The 14,694-nt window shown below is 39.1% G+C and overlaps 1 pseudogene; it reads right to left on the reverse strand.

Moving 5' to 3' along the window:
- LOC118639870 overlaps positions 1-14,694 on the reverse strand; it is an 88,919-nt pseudogene that overhangs the window by 25,796 nt on the left and 48,429 nt on the right.

The raw sequence follows: 14,694 nt of genomic DNA on the forward strand, positions 1-14,694 counted from the left end.
AGAAAAACCTAAAGACTCCATCAAAAATTTACTAGATTTAATAAACAACTTTGGCAAGGTAGCAGGATACAAAATTAACATCAAGAAATCAACAGCATTCTTATACACAATAATGAATTCACAAAAAGAAAAACTAAAAAAACAAAACAATCCCACTTATCATTGTGGCAATAAAATAAAGATTCTTAGGAATAAACTTAGCCAAAGAAGTAAATGACCTATTTGCATAAAACTACAGGACATTGAAAAAAGAAATAGAGGAAGATATTAAAAAGTGGAAGTACATACCTTGTTTATGGACTGGAAGAAGTAAGATCATTAAAATGTCCATACTGCTCAAAGGGATCTATAAATTCAGCGCAATCTCCACCAAAATACCAATGACATATTTCACAGAACTAAAACAAATACTTCAAAAGTTCATATGGAACCAAAAAAGACCCTGAATAGCCCCAGCAATCTTGAAAAAGAAGGACAAAGTAGGTGGGATCATAATACCAGATATCAGGTTATACTACAAAACCACTGTAATAAAAACAACCTGGTACTGGCACAAGAACAGGCATATAGATCAATAGAACAGAACAGAGAACACAGAAATTGACCCAAGACATTATGCTCAATTAATATTTGACAAAGATGGCAAGAGCATACAATGGAGTAAAGAGAGCCTCTTCAATAAATGGTGTTGAGAAAATTGGACAGCAAAATTGGACATGCAAAAAAAAAAAAAAATGAAACTAGACCATCAACTTATACTATACACAAGAATAAATTTATAATGGATAAAAGACTTAAATGTGACCTGTGAATCCATAAAAATTCTAGAAGAAAATGTAGGCAACAAAATTTCAGAAATCATACGCAGCAGAATTTTCATTGACACATCATCTAAGGCAAGAGAAACAGGAAAAAATGAACACCTGGGACTACATCAAACTAAAAAGCTTCTGCACAGCAAAAGAAACACCAACAAAATGGAAAGGGGACCCACTATATGGGAGAGCATAATTGCCATGATACGTCAGATAAGGGGTTAATTTCCAAAATATATAGAGTGCTCATACAACTCAACAAAAGGAAGACAAAGAACCCAATTAAAAAATGGGCAGAGGAACTAAATAGACACCTCTCCAAGAAGGACATACAAATGGCCAAGAGACATATGAAGAGATGCTCAATATCACTAATCATAGAAAGATGCAAATTAAAACAACAATGAGGTATGCCTCACACCTGTCAGAATGGCCACTATCAACAAATCATCAAACAACAAGTGCTGGCAAGGGTGTGAAGAAAAGGGGACTCTAGTACACTGCTCGTGTGAATGCAGACTGGTACAACCACTAAGGAAAACACTATGGTGTTTCCTCAAAAAATTAAGAATTGAATTGACATTTTACCCAGTGATCCCACTTCTAGGAATATACCCTAAGAAGCCTTAAACACCAATCAGGAAGAATATATGTTTCCCTATGTTTATAGCAGCACTATTTACAATAGCTAAGATCTGGAAACAGCCCAAGTGCCCATCAATAGATGAGTGGATAAAAAAGCCATCGTACATATATACAATGGAGTACTATGCAGCTGTAAGAAAGAAAGATGTCTTATCTTTTGAGACAACTTGGAGAGACCTGGAGAGTATTACACTAAGCGAAACAAGCCAAGCAGAGAAAGATGAATACCACATGATCTTACTTGTGAAATATAATGAACAAGATGTGCCGATGAACAAAATAGACCCAAAGACATAGAAAGAAGTATGGTTCAGACTGACAAACCTCAGAGGAGGGGTATGGGGTGGTGGATGAGATGCAAAGAACTTGTATGCATGTATAAGACACAGACATAGACAACAATGCTTGAGGGGTTGGGGGTGAGATGGGGAGGAGGGTGTCTATGGGGAAAAAAGGAAAAACACCTGTAACAAAAATAAATTAATAAAAATTGGGAAAAATACAAAAGTTAAAGAAAATGAGGCTTCCTCTGGATCATTTGGCAACAGTGGTCCTAGGACCTAGGGCTCCTGACAGGCAATTCATGGATTTCACTGTTCTTTTGAGGAAGAAACAAACCACCACACTCTCTTGGGGAAGAATTCAAATTCCACATCTTAGGATGGACACCTGCTACTTGACAGGACTCCCTATTACTGGCTGGTACAGGGAGCAGGTGAAATGGAGGTGCCTGGAGGAGACAAACAACCCAATCTGGGGCACATGCACCCAGAGGGTGAGGACTCTACCAGGGACCATGACCAAGGGGTTCAGAAAACTTCCCTTGCTTTGTCATTTTTCTTGTTCTCTGCTATTTTCCACTAAATAAAACAGCTAGTTTTTGGAACACCTAAAGAAGGAAGAAATCAAGAACTATGTCTCACTAAGTAGCCAGTTTTGGGAAATAAATGTCAAAGACGCTGAGGCAAAAAACAGAGGAAGCAAATTCTGGAAAAGTTCCCTTTAGACAGTAAAGGTTTCCCATTTTCACTAAGTACCAACAATGTGCCAGACCCATAATACACATAATTTTAAAAGCCTTCAAATAGGTTTAGCCATTAGGTAAGTGGGGAGAAATTTCTATTTAACACAGCAAGAAAGACCAGCTAATAATTTAAGGGCAGTCTTGAAGAATATCTACCAATTATCTGGATTTTCCAGTGTGCTATAAAGGGCAATATCAATATATAAAAATAGCAAATACTTAAGTTAACAAAAACTACATTCGGACAGAGACAGCACATAAAATCCTATTTCCCTGTTGGAGTGAAGCCTCCCTCATTCCCTCTCCTGATAACAGACTTCAAGAGAGTTACAGGAAGAGCCTGGGGGCAGAAGGAACCTTCCAATGTAGGCCTTTGCAGACCAAGTTCCAAAGAATTGAGGTGGGGGGTGGACCTAGTTCTAACAGGTGAAGGAAATGCTACAATTGCTGCTCAAAGGAAATCTGGAAAAGAGGACGTGGTATGGAAACTGTTTTTTCTTCCTCAACCATTTCCCAGAAAGAGGGTTCCATGGAAACACTAGGAAAAGGCATCCTGGGCCCACTTTCTCATTTAACAAAAGAGATGAATAAATCACACAACTAGTCATGGCAGGACCAAGTATAAAACATTAGTCATTTCTACTTTTTATCTTGTCCAGGGACTAGGAGAGTATTCCTAAATGCAGTGTGCAGTAATTACTGGGCCCACTTGGGGATACCTAAGTCTCCCTGACCTGTTCACAATTCAGCAGGTCTGGGGCTCCCTGCAGGGGTCTGTGATTCTGACAGAAGCCCAGGTCAAGTAGGTCTGAAGCAGGTATCCCTGGGGCACTCTGTAAGAAACACAAACTATGGAAGCCTTTCTACGCTCCTTTCTATCTGTCAAAATACCAGAGATGGGATGTTGGCATGATGACTGTAACAGGGCAAGTTGGTATGCTTGAGTTTTTTTCTATTTCTGACTTTCTGTAAGAAACCTTGCAATTGCTTCAATTTATCCATATGTCAAAAATTTGCCATCTGAACCCTTGTAACCAAACCTCACTTAGAAATGGGAGCTTCAGAATTTGGATAAAGTAGACTTTCATTCTAAAATATTACTTATAAAGTGCAGAGCACTTTCTTTCAGAATTTCCCCCATCGTCAAGACTAAACTCTCCTGATAGCTCCAGGTTTACAATGAGTTTATTTACAATGAATAAGCTGCAGTGCTTACAACACAGACAGCAGGTTTGACTGTGCAGTCAAAGGTGACAGGCTTCCCATAGACACAGGAGAAATATGTCTTGCATTCTACACAGTCTGCAGGGAGTCTGCTACATAAACCATTGCTTGGACACTTCATCACATAAAGTGAGATATCGGTACTTTCTATGTGAGGCAAGAGTGAAGCTTATTCTCTTGTAATACTGATGACACACACACACACAGTTTACTGGGCATGACCATTAGCAATCAGATACTATTCTATAATGGAAAAAGCAAAGCTGGAGTCAGAGACACCAGCAATTAAAGCAGGGCTCTGCCACCAGGCAGCTGTGTGACTTGAACAGCTCAAAAGCACAGAAAAATGTATTTAATTACTGTCCGCCAAATGACCACAAAAATCAAAGTGCTTATGTAAATCTAATGCTAGGTATAGGTTAGGGCTCAAAAAAAATTTACCATGTTATAAGATGAAAACCTAAGAGTTAGGGATGGGAGGACTTGTTCAAGATCACAGAGGGAGTGGAAAACTGGCGGTGGAACCCAAATCTCAGTTTCCAATTCAGTGTTCTTTTTGCTTGAACTCACTAATTTGCAAATAAAGCCAGTGACCCTCTAACTCAGTGGTGAGAAACTTTTTTTCTGTCAAAGGTTATTTGGATATTTATAACATCATTTGCAGGCTGTATAAAATTATCAACTTAAAAATTAGCCTGCTATATTTGGTCAGGCTAATTTGGTGAGGCCTGTGATGTTAGCTGGTATTGATTTCACGGGCCTCCTCAGGCTGGACATTCCCCACCCTTGTCTAACTGAATCCATCAGTACAAAAGGGTACCAGCTCTAGAAAATGTTCACTGTCATTATCCCACATTGCTATTCAATAAGCCACAATTTGCTTATAACATTTACAGTTTGATACTACCAAGGTTCAAAATAGTTTCTAGGTGAACAACTTTTTCCATGGGTTGCAGGTTTTTTCCCAGCCAGTCTAGCCAGGAGAATAATGTATTTCCATCAGTCAACAGAAGATCAAAATTGCAAGTACTTTTAGGGAAGAAGAGGAGTTTTTTTGTTTATGTTTTTTTTGAGAAACTTTCAAAAAGTTCCAAAAGTTCTTGCCCTTTCATTATAAAATAACGTCTGTTTTATTTATATATTTATTTTTTGTTGATCCTCACCAGAGACTATTTTTTCATTGATTTTTTTTTTAAGATAGAGTGGAAGCTCCATAGGGAGAAAGAGAGAAACATCAATGTGAGAGAGATACATCAGTTACCTCCTGTACAACCCCTCCCAGGGCCAGGGATAGAACCTACAACTCAGGTACATGCCCTTGACTGGCAATTGAACTGTTTTTGCAAGAAAAGACACAGGTGTGTGTTCGCAGGAAAAATGAAGCCCTGCTACAGTGGATAACTAAGTAATAGAAAGACTGTTTGGGTCTCTCAGAGAATTAAAAGCCACGTGGAGGCCAGGTTTGGGGGTAGAGGTCATTGTTTGTCATTGGGCCCCTAAGGACACAGGGATAGGAAGGCCTGATAAGAGGAGCCAAGGATAGCTAAGACAGCTCTCAGACTATGCAAAGTAGGGAAGAAAGTCCAAATTTGAAGGGGATCCTGAATCACTGCACTTCACAGGACTTGACCATGGACACTGCCTGGTACCTTGGTGAAGGAGAAACCAAGATCTTGTTTCTTCCTTGCTGTCTGTCTGTCCTCCTTCTCCAGGTAAACTAAGTCTCTGCCTCCCAATAGCACTGGAGGTCTAGACTGTGTACATGCTGGGCTAAGATACATCAGTTTGCTTGGAACTGTTTGGTATGTGACACAGCAGGATTTGGAGTGCAGTTAATGCAGCTCCAAGAGCTGATGCATTTACATCAGTTCCAGTGGTAGAGGAGAGACCAGAGCTGCTGAAGAAGGAGATAGAGGATTTCTTTAAAAACTGTGACACCTGCCCTGGCCGGTTTGGCTCAGCAGTTAGAGCATCAGCCTGTGGTCCAAAGAGACCTGGGTTCGGTTCCCGCTAAGGTCACGTACCTCGGTTGCAGTTTGTCCCTGGCCCTGGTTGGTTGTGCAGGTGGCAGCCACTCGATGTGTCCCTTTCACATCAATGTTTTTTTTTCTCTCTCTCTCTCCCTCCCAGTCTGTCTGAACAACAAATGGAAAAATGTCCTCGGGTGAGGATAAAAAACAAACAAACAAACAAAACATAAAACTGTGACACCAGGGGATTTGGAAAAATGGCGGCAGAGTGAATGGGAGCTACACAGTCCATCTCCTAGGACCGAACTGGAATTACAACTAAAATAAAGGCAAATCATCAGAAAAAGCCAACAGAAAAGCAGCTGGAGAGAACCCACATAACCAGGGACAGAATGATGACACCAAATTGAGCCTGGTAGAAACTGTGAAGGTGTGAGAGGGCAGGCTGGGAAACAATTAGGGAGTTTGGAGAGCTGGAGGGAGGACTCTGGGAGTTTTATGCTGAATCACTCCCTCATAGCACAGTAGCCATATTACTCAAAGCCCCTTATCAGAGCCCCAGGGAGAAGCAACAGCCCCTCCCTCAGGAATTTAACACCAACTGGCCAGCCCAGAGAAATGAAAATTGAGACTCATCCACAGCCAGCAAGCATCTGCCCCACCCACTGGACAGCCTCTTACACTAAACACCTCAAGGAGATTTTTATTCAGTTGAGGAGTACAACACAAGGCTCATCAAGTAACTGAGACTAATAGCCTCCAGGCAAAAAGCTAGAGAGTTAACTGACCGTTCCTGGGCTTGCAACTCTACCCAGGAAAGTAAGACTTCACAGTGGTGTTTTACATGGGTCCTCCCACAGTCATCAAACCCAGCAGAGGAAGCGACAACCAGTGTAACACCAACACCCACAGAAAAAATTTGGCAGGCTCCAAAACCCACTGAGACCGCCAAAATGGTGAAACAAAGAAACAAATTCCAAATGAAAGAACAAGATAATTTGACAGAAGATGAAATAAATGAAAAGGAATTGAGCAGAATATCAGAGGGAGAGTTTAGACTAATCATCATGAGGAAGCTCAACAGCATGAGTCAAAATATAGAAGCATTTAAAACCAACCAAATGAAAATGAAGAATAACATATAGCAGAAATAAAAAACACATTGGAAGGAATAACCAGCAGAGTAGAGGCCGAGGATCAGATCAGTGAATTAGAAAACAGGGTAGAAAAAAATGCCCAATAAGAGAACCGAAAAGAAAAAACAATTAAAAAACAGGAAGACGACCTAAGAGAACTGTGGGACAATATAAAATGTAACAACATCTGCATCATAGAAATTTCAGAAGAAGAAGGAAATGAGCAAGGGTTAGAGAATATATTTGAAGAAATAGTGACAGAAAAGTTTCCTAACTGGGTGAAGGAAGAAGGCATTCAAGTTCAAGAAGCAGAGAGAGCCCCAAGTAAGAAGAACCCAAATAGCTCCACACCAAGACACATAATAATTAAAATGTCAAAAATTAAAGACAAGGAGAAAATCTTAAAGGCAGCAAGAGATAAGCAACAGGTTACCTACAAAGGAACCCCCATTCGGCTATAAGCTGACTTCTCAACACAAACACTACAGGCCAGAAGGGAATGTCATGAAATAATCAAGATAATGAAAAACAAGGATCTGAATCCAAGACTACTTTATCCAAGAAGGCTATCATTTAGAACAGAAGGTGAAATAAAGAGCTTCCGAGACCAAAAAAAAAAAAAAAAAAGGTTAAGGGAATATATTACCACAAAACTAGCACTGCAAAAAATGTTAAAAGGACTGCTGTAATTAGTAGAAGAGATAGAAAGAAAAATAGAACCACAATAAACAAAAATGGCAATAAATAAGTACATATCAATAATAACTTTAACAATATACTTCACAGAACTAGAACAAATAATCAAAAAGTTTATATGGAACCAAAAAAGGCCCCAAATACCCACAGCAATCTTGAAAAACAAGAACAATGTAGGAGAGATCACATTATCAAACATCAGGTTATACTACAAAGCCACCGTAATCAAAACAGTCTGGTACTGGCATAAGAACAGGGACATAGATCAATGGAACAGAGTAGAGAACCCAGAAATTGACCCAAGAAAATATGCTCAATTTATATTTGACAAAGGTGGCAGGAGAATACAGTAAAGTAAATACAGCCTCTTTAATAAATGGTGTTGGGAAAATTGGACAGCTACATGCAAAATATGAAACTAGACCACCAACTTATACCATTCACAAGAATAAACTCAAAATGAATAAAAGACTTAAATGTGACTCGTGATTCCATAAAAATCCTAGAAGAAAATGCAGGCAACAAAATTTCAGACATCATAAGCTGCAGAATTTTCACTGATACATCACCTAAGGCAACAAAAACAAAGGCAAAAAATGAACACATAGGACTACATTAAACTAAAAAGTTCCTGCACCGCAAAAGAAACAACCATCAAATCAGAAAGGGAACCCACTATATGGGAGAGCATCATTGCCAATGATATATCAGATAAAGTGTTAATTTCCAAAATATATAGAGTACTCACACAACTCAACAAAAGGAAGACAAAGAACCCAAAGGCCCTGGCTTGGCTCAGCAGTTAGAGCATCGGCCTGCGGTCCAGAGAGACCCAGGTTCAGTTCCCACTAAGGGCATGTATACACTTCAGTTGTGGTTTATCCCCGGCCCTGGTTGGTCGTGCAGGTGGCAGCCACTCGATGTGTCCCTTTCACATCGATGTTTCTCTCTCTTTCTCTTCCTCTCTCTCCCTCCCACTCTATCTGAATAAAAAATGGAAAAATGTCCTCAGGTGAGGATAAAAAAGAACAAATAGACAGAGGACCTAAAGAGACACTTCTCTAAACAGGACATGCAAATGGCCAAGAGACATATGAAGAAATGCACAACATCACTAATCATCAGAGAGACGCAGATTCAAACAACAATGAGGTATCATCTCACATCTGTCAGAATGGCCACCATCAACAAATCATCAAACAGCAAGTGCTGGCGGGGTGTGGAGAAAAGGGGACTCTAGTGCACTGCTGGTGGGAATACAGACTGGTGCAGCCACTATGGAAAACAATATGGTGTTACCTCAAAAAATTAAAAATTGAACTGCTATTTGACCCAGTGATCCCACTTCAAGGAATATACCCTAAGAAGCCTGAAACACCAATCAGGAAGAATGTATATACCCCTATGTTCATAGCAGCACTATTTACAATAGCTAAGATCTGGAAACAGCCCAAGTGCCCATCAATAGACAAGTGGATAAAAAAAGCTGTGGTACATATAAACAATGGAACACTGTGCAGCTGTTAAGAAAGAAGATCTCTTCCTTTGAGATGACATGGAGGGACCTGGAGAGCATTATGCTAAGCAAAATATACCAATCAGAGAAAGACAAATACCACATGACCTCACTTATTTGTGGAATATAATGAATAAAATAGACCCAGACACATAGAAAGAAGTATTTTTCAGACTGACAAATCTCAGAGGAGGGTGGCCAGGGGAATGCATGAGATAAACCAAAGAACTTATATGCATGTATGCATAACCAATGCACATAGACAACAATTCTGGTGGTGGGCAGGAGCAGGAGGAGGGTTCCAGGGTAGAAAAAAAAGGAACATCTGTAACAAAAATAAATTAATAAAAGTTGCAAAAAAATTAATTAATTAATTAATTTTTAAAAAATGCAATTGCCATTTGACCCAGTGATTCCACTTCTTGGAATATATCCTAAGAAGCATAAAACACCAATCGGAATGAATATGTACACCCCCATGTTCATAGCAGCACTATTTGCAATAGCTAAGATCTGGAAACACCGCAAGTGTCTCTCAGTAGAAGAGTGGATAAAAATGCTGTTGTACATTTACACAATGAAATACTATGCAGCTGTAAAAGAGAAAGATCTCTTACCTTTAGAAACAACATGGAGGCACCTGGAGAGTATTATGCTGAGTGAAATAAGCCAATCAGAGAAAGACAAATACCACATGATCTCACTTATTTGCAGAATATCATGAACAAAATGCTGTCAAACAAAATAGATCCAGAGACGTGGAAGTAGGGAACAGACCGACAAACCTCAGAGAGAAGGTGGGTGGAGGTGCTGGGAAGAGATAAACCAAAGACCTTATATGCATATATGCATAACCAATGGACACAGACAATAGTTTGGGGGAAGCAGGTGGGGATTGGGAGCAGAGAGGAGTGGGTCAATGGGGAAAAAAGTTGAGGGGACATCTGTAATACTTCAACAAAAAAATAAAAGAATAAAATACTATTGCATACCTCACAAATTTAGAACAAATGTTCCAAAAATTCATATGGAACCAAAAAGACCTTGAATAGCCTCAGAAATCTTGAAAAAGAAAAAAAAGTTGGAGGTCTCACACTAACTGATATCAAGCTATACTACAAGGCTGTAGTATAATCAAAACAGTAAGGCACTGGCACAAAAACAGACATGTAGATCAATGGAACAAAATAAAGAGCCCAAAATAAATTCATGCCTTTATGACCAATTAATATTCGACAAACGAGACAAGACTATCCAATGGGCCTTGGCCCACGTGGCTCAGCTGGTTGAGCATTGTTCCATGCACTGAAATGTTGCTGACTTGATTTCTGGTCAGGGCAAATACCCAGGTTGTAGGCTTGATCCCTAGTTGGGGTGCATATGGGAGGCAACCAATCATTGTTTCTCTCTCATCTCTCTCTCTCTCTCTCTCTCTCTCTCTCTCTCTCTCTCTCTCTCTCTCTGTCTCTCTCTCTCATTTCCCTTCTTTTCTCTCTAAAACCAATTTTAAAAACATTTACAAAAAGTACACATAGTTGGGTAAAAACAGTTTCTTCAATAAATGGTGTTGGGAAAATTGGACAGCTATATGCAAAAAAAGAAACTAGACCATCAACTTACACCGTCAACAGGAATAAACACATAATGCATTAAAGAATTAAATGCAAGTCACAAAGTCATCAATTTCTAGAAGAAAACATAAGCAGTAAAATCTCAGACATTTCACAAAGGAATATTTTTTCTGCTATATCTCCTCAGGCAAGAGAAATACAGGAAAAATAAACAAATGGGACTACATTTAACTAAAGATCATGTGCATAGCAAAATAAATTATCATCAAAATAAAAAGGAAACCTACTCAATGGGAAGAGACATTTGCCAATGATACATTGGATAAGGGGTTAATATACAAAATATATAAAGTACTCATACAACTCAAGAAAAGGAAGATGAACAATCCAATTATAAAATAGGCAGAAGACCTGATTATACACTTCTCCAAAGAGGACATACAAATGACCATTAGACATATTAAAAAAATGCTCAATGCCACTAATCATGAGAGAGATGCAAATTAAAACCACATTGAGCCCTGGCCGGTTTGGTTCAGCGGTTAGAGCGTCGGCCTGCGGTCCTGAGAGACCCGGGTTCGGTTCCCGCTAATGGCGCATACCTCGCTTGCAGTTTGTCCCCGGCCCTGGTCGGTTGTGTGGGTGGCAGCCACTCGATGTGTTCCTTTCACATCGATGTTTCTCTCTCTCTCTCTGTTCCTCTCTCTCCCTCCCACTCTACCTGAACAAAAAATGGAAAAATGTCCTCGGTGAGGATAAAAATAAATAAATAAAACCACATTGAGATATCACCTCAGAAATGCTAAGGTGGCTATAATCAATAGATCAACCAACAACATGTGCTGGTGAGGATATAGAGAAAAGGGAACCCTAGTACATTGCTGGTGAGAATGCAGACTGGTGCAGCCATAGTAGAAAACAGTATAGAGTTTCCTCAAAAAATTAAAAGTGGAACTGCCATTTGCCCCAGCAGTCCTACTTCTGGGAATGTATACTAAGATTCTTGAAATACTAATCAGAAAGAATATATGCACCTCTAATGTTCATAGTAGCATTCTTTACAATAGCCAAAATCTAGAAAGAGCCCAAGTTACCATTAGTAGATGAGTGGGTAAAAAAGCTGTGGTATATTTACACAATGAAATACTACACAGCTGTAAAAAAGAAAGAACTCTTACCTTTTGTGAAAACATGAATGGAGCTGGAGATTATTATGTTAAGCTAAGTAAACCAATCAGAGAAATACAAGTGCCATATGATCTCAAAATAAACTGACAAGCAAAATAGCACCAGAGGCATGGGTACATGGACAGACTGACAGATCTAAGAGGGAAGCGGGTAGCAGGGATTATAAAAGTTTAGCCAAAGAACCTGTATGCATATATACATAACTCCATGGACACAGAGAACAATATGGTGAAGCCTAGGGAGGGGAGAGTATGTGGTGGGGGCATCAAAGGGGATAATTGGGGGACATCTCTTGTAGTGTCAATAATTTTAAAACATAAATAAAATATGCACTTACTAAACAATTACACACAAAAAGTCAATAATATTGAGCATTCCTGTCAACCAAAAATTGTGCTACCTTTCCATAGTATGGAATTGAAGTTGAAACATGGCTTCCCATTTAAGGACTACATATTCTAGTCACTTTGCATTATATGTGTGGTCACGTGACCAGTAATCCACTACAGAACATAAGGGGAAGTGATTTGTGTCACCCATTAGTCAAGACCTCATTATATTTACTGATTTTACCATGTTCCCCATCATCCAGAAAGCAGCTGCCTGATATAATAGTGGAATGTCTTTTTGAACACTGACAGCTAGGTGTCAATATCTTGCAGGGCTTGGGCAATGTTCTTCTGGATTATATACATGCTATAAATCAGCATCCAGTATGTGGAGTCGTTTCTCCCATAGCCAGGATTCACAGGTCCAGAAATCACTTCTAGTATCTACTAGCAAATTTTTTTCTCTGTGCCCATGACCTTATGCTTTGCTGGTCTGGAGGTCTTTGTTCTTACGAGAAGTATGCTTTTGCTTGGAGACACAACAATAATTCCATTGAACTGGAAGTCAAGGCTGCTAGCTGGCTAATTTGACCTCCTCGTGCCTCTGAATCAACCGGCAAAGTAGAGAGTTACAGTATAGGCTGGAGTGATTGATCCTGATTTCCAAGGGGAAATTGGACTGTTGCTATACAATGGAGTTGAGAAAGAGTATTTCCAAAATACAGGAGATCCATTAGGGTCCCTCTTAGTACTACATGGCCCTGTGTTAAACTATAATAACCTGATTCAAGCAGAACTAGTAATGGTCCAGACCCTCAGGAATAAAAGTTTGGGTCACTCTGCCAAACAAGGAATCATCATCAGCTGGGGTGTTGGCTGAGGCAAAAGGTAATATGAACGGATAGTGAAAGAAGGTAGTTACAAATGCCAACTACAATATGATCAATCAAATATAACATTAGCTTTTTCGTATCTTCAGTACCCAGACAAAGCCTATATGTAATAGGTACCAAATAAATATTTATTGAAAATTTTAATTAATTTTAAATATACTTAGCTATATACTTTATGAACTTTCTAAACTGAATTTAGAGAAGTTTCTTCTTTCTTTTTCCTTCAACCCTTGATTTTGATGAAATAGTTTATTATATTTTACAGTGTTATAATTTAGTAAATTGACAGCATATCCAGTAGCTAAAATTCTTGTAGTTGTTTATATTTATAGTTCTGTTTTAATTTTTTTTCTTTATTGATTTTAGAGAGAGAGGAAGGAAGAGGGAGAGAGATAGAAACATCAATGAGAGAGAACATCGATTGGTTACCCCCTGTATGCCCCCACTGGAGATTTGGCTCACAACCTGGGCATATGCCCTGACTGGGAATCGAGCCAGTGATCTCTTGGTGCATTCCTCGATGCTCAAGCCACACATCTGGGGAGGGCTTGTACTTCTATTTTTAATGGTCTTAATACGTTCTGTAAGTTCCTTTACCATGACTTCCCAATTTCTGAGTTTTTAATTTTGACTTATTAGTTGAAATGATTTAATTGCCAAGAAGGTTTCTTTAAAGAAAGACATATCTTCTTTCATTTTGCTTATTTGAGGATTTTTATTCTTATATTTTCTTTTTTTATCCTCATCTGAGGACATTTTTGCATTTATCTTCAGATAGAGAGGGAGGGAGAGGGGGAGGAAGAGAAAGAGAGAGACATCAGTGTGAGAGAGACACATCAAGTGGTTGCCACCCACACAACTCCAACCGGAGCTGGGACAAACTGCAACTGAGGTACGTACCCTTAGCAGGAAATGAATCTGGGCCTGTCTGGCCCACTGGCCGATGCTCTAACTGCTGAGCCAAACCAGCCAGGGCTATTGTTATATTTTCTAAGAGAACTTTATAAATATTGCTTTACTGGCTTCTGGCATTCAGTATTGTCTGTATGAGGCCATTCGCCTGCCTCACCTTGTAAGTAAATTTTTCTTCCCTTTGCATTTATTTTTTTTTTGGCTGTCTATCCATAGCAGTCTTTATTTGTACTTGCCAATCAGTACCTTCACTAAAATACATTGCATTTATTAATTTCACTTTTTTAATCTGAAGACTCAAGTCTTCCTTTATGCAATGAATGTTGTTCCCCTAATATTATTTTTGAATTTTTTCCCTGAGGGATTTTTTTTTAATCCTCATCCAAGGATATTTTTACATTTATTTTCAGACAGAGTAGGAGGGAGAGAGAAAGAGAGAGAGAGAGAAACATTGATGCAAGAGAGACACATCAATTGGCTGCCACCCACATGACCCCCAACCGGGGCTGGAACAAACCGCAACCCCGGTGCATGCCCTTGGTCAGAATTGAACTCAAGACTCTTCAGTACGAATGACGACGCTTTAACCACTGAGCCAAACCAGCCAGGGCAAAGATTTTCTTAATGTTGGAATATAAAAAAGTTTCTAATATCTTTTTTTTTTTTTTAGGAATCCCAGTTATGCAAGTGCTGAATTATATAGTCTTCTTTATTCTTCATCATCTATTTTGTTATTCTCCAGTTTATATTTGTTTGTTTATTTTTTGCTCTACCA

The sequence above is a fragment of the Molossus molossus genome, unplaced genomic scaffold (assembly GCF_014108415.1).
Source record: "Molossus molossus isolate mMolMol1 unplaced genomic scaffold, mMolMol1.p scaffold_m16_p_1, whole genome shotgun sequence".
Lineage (NCBI taxonomy): Eukaryota > Metazoa > Chordata > Mammalia > Chiroptera > Molossidae > Molossus > Molossus molossus.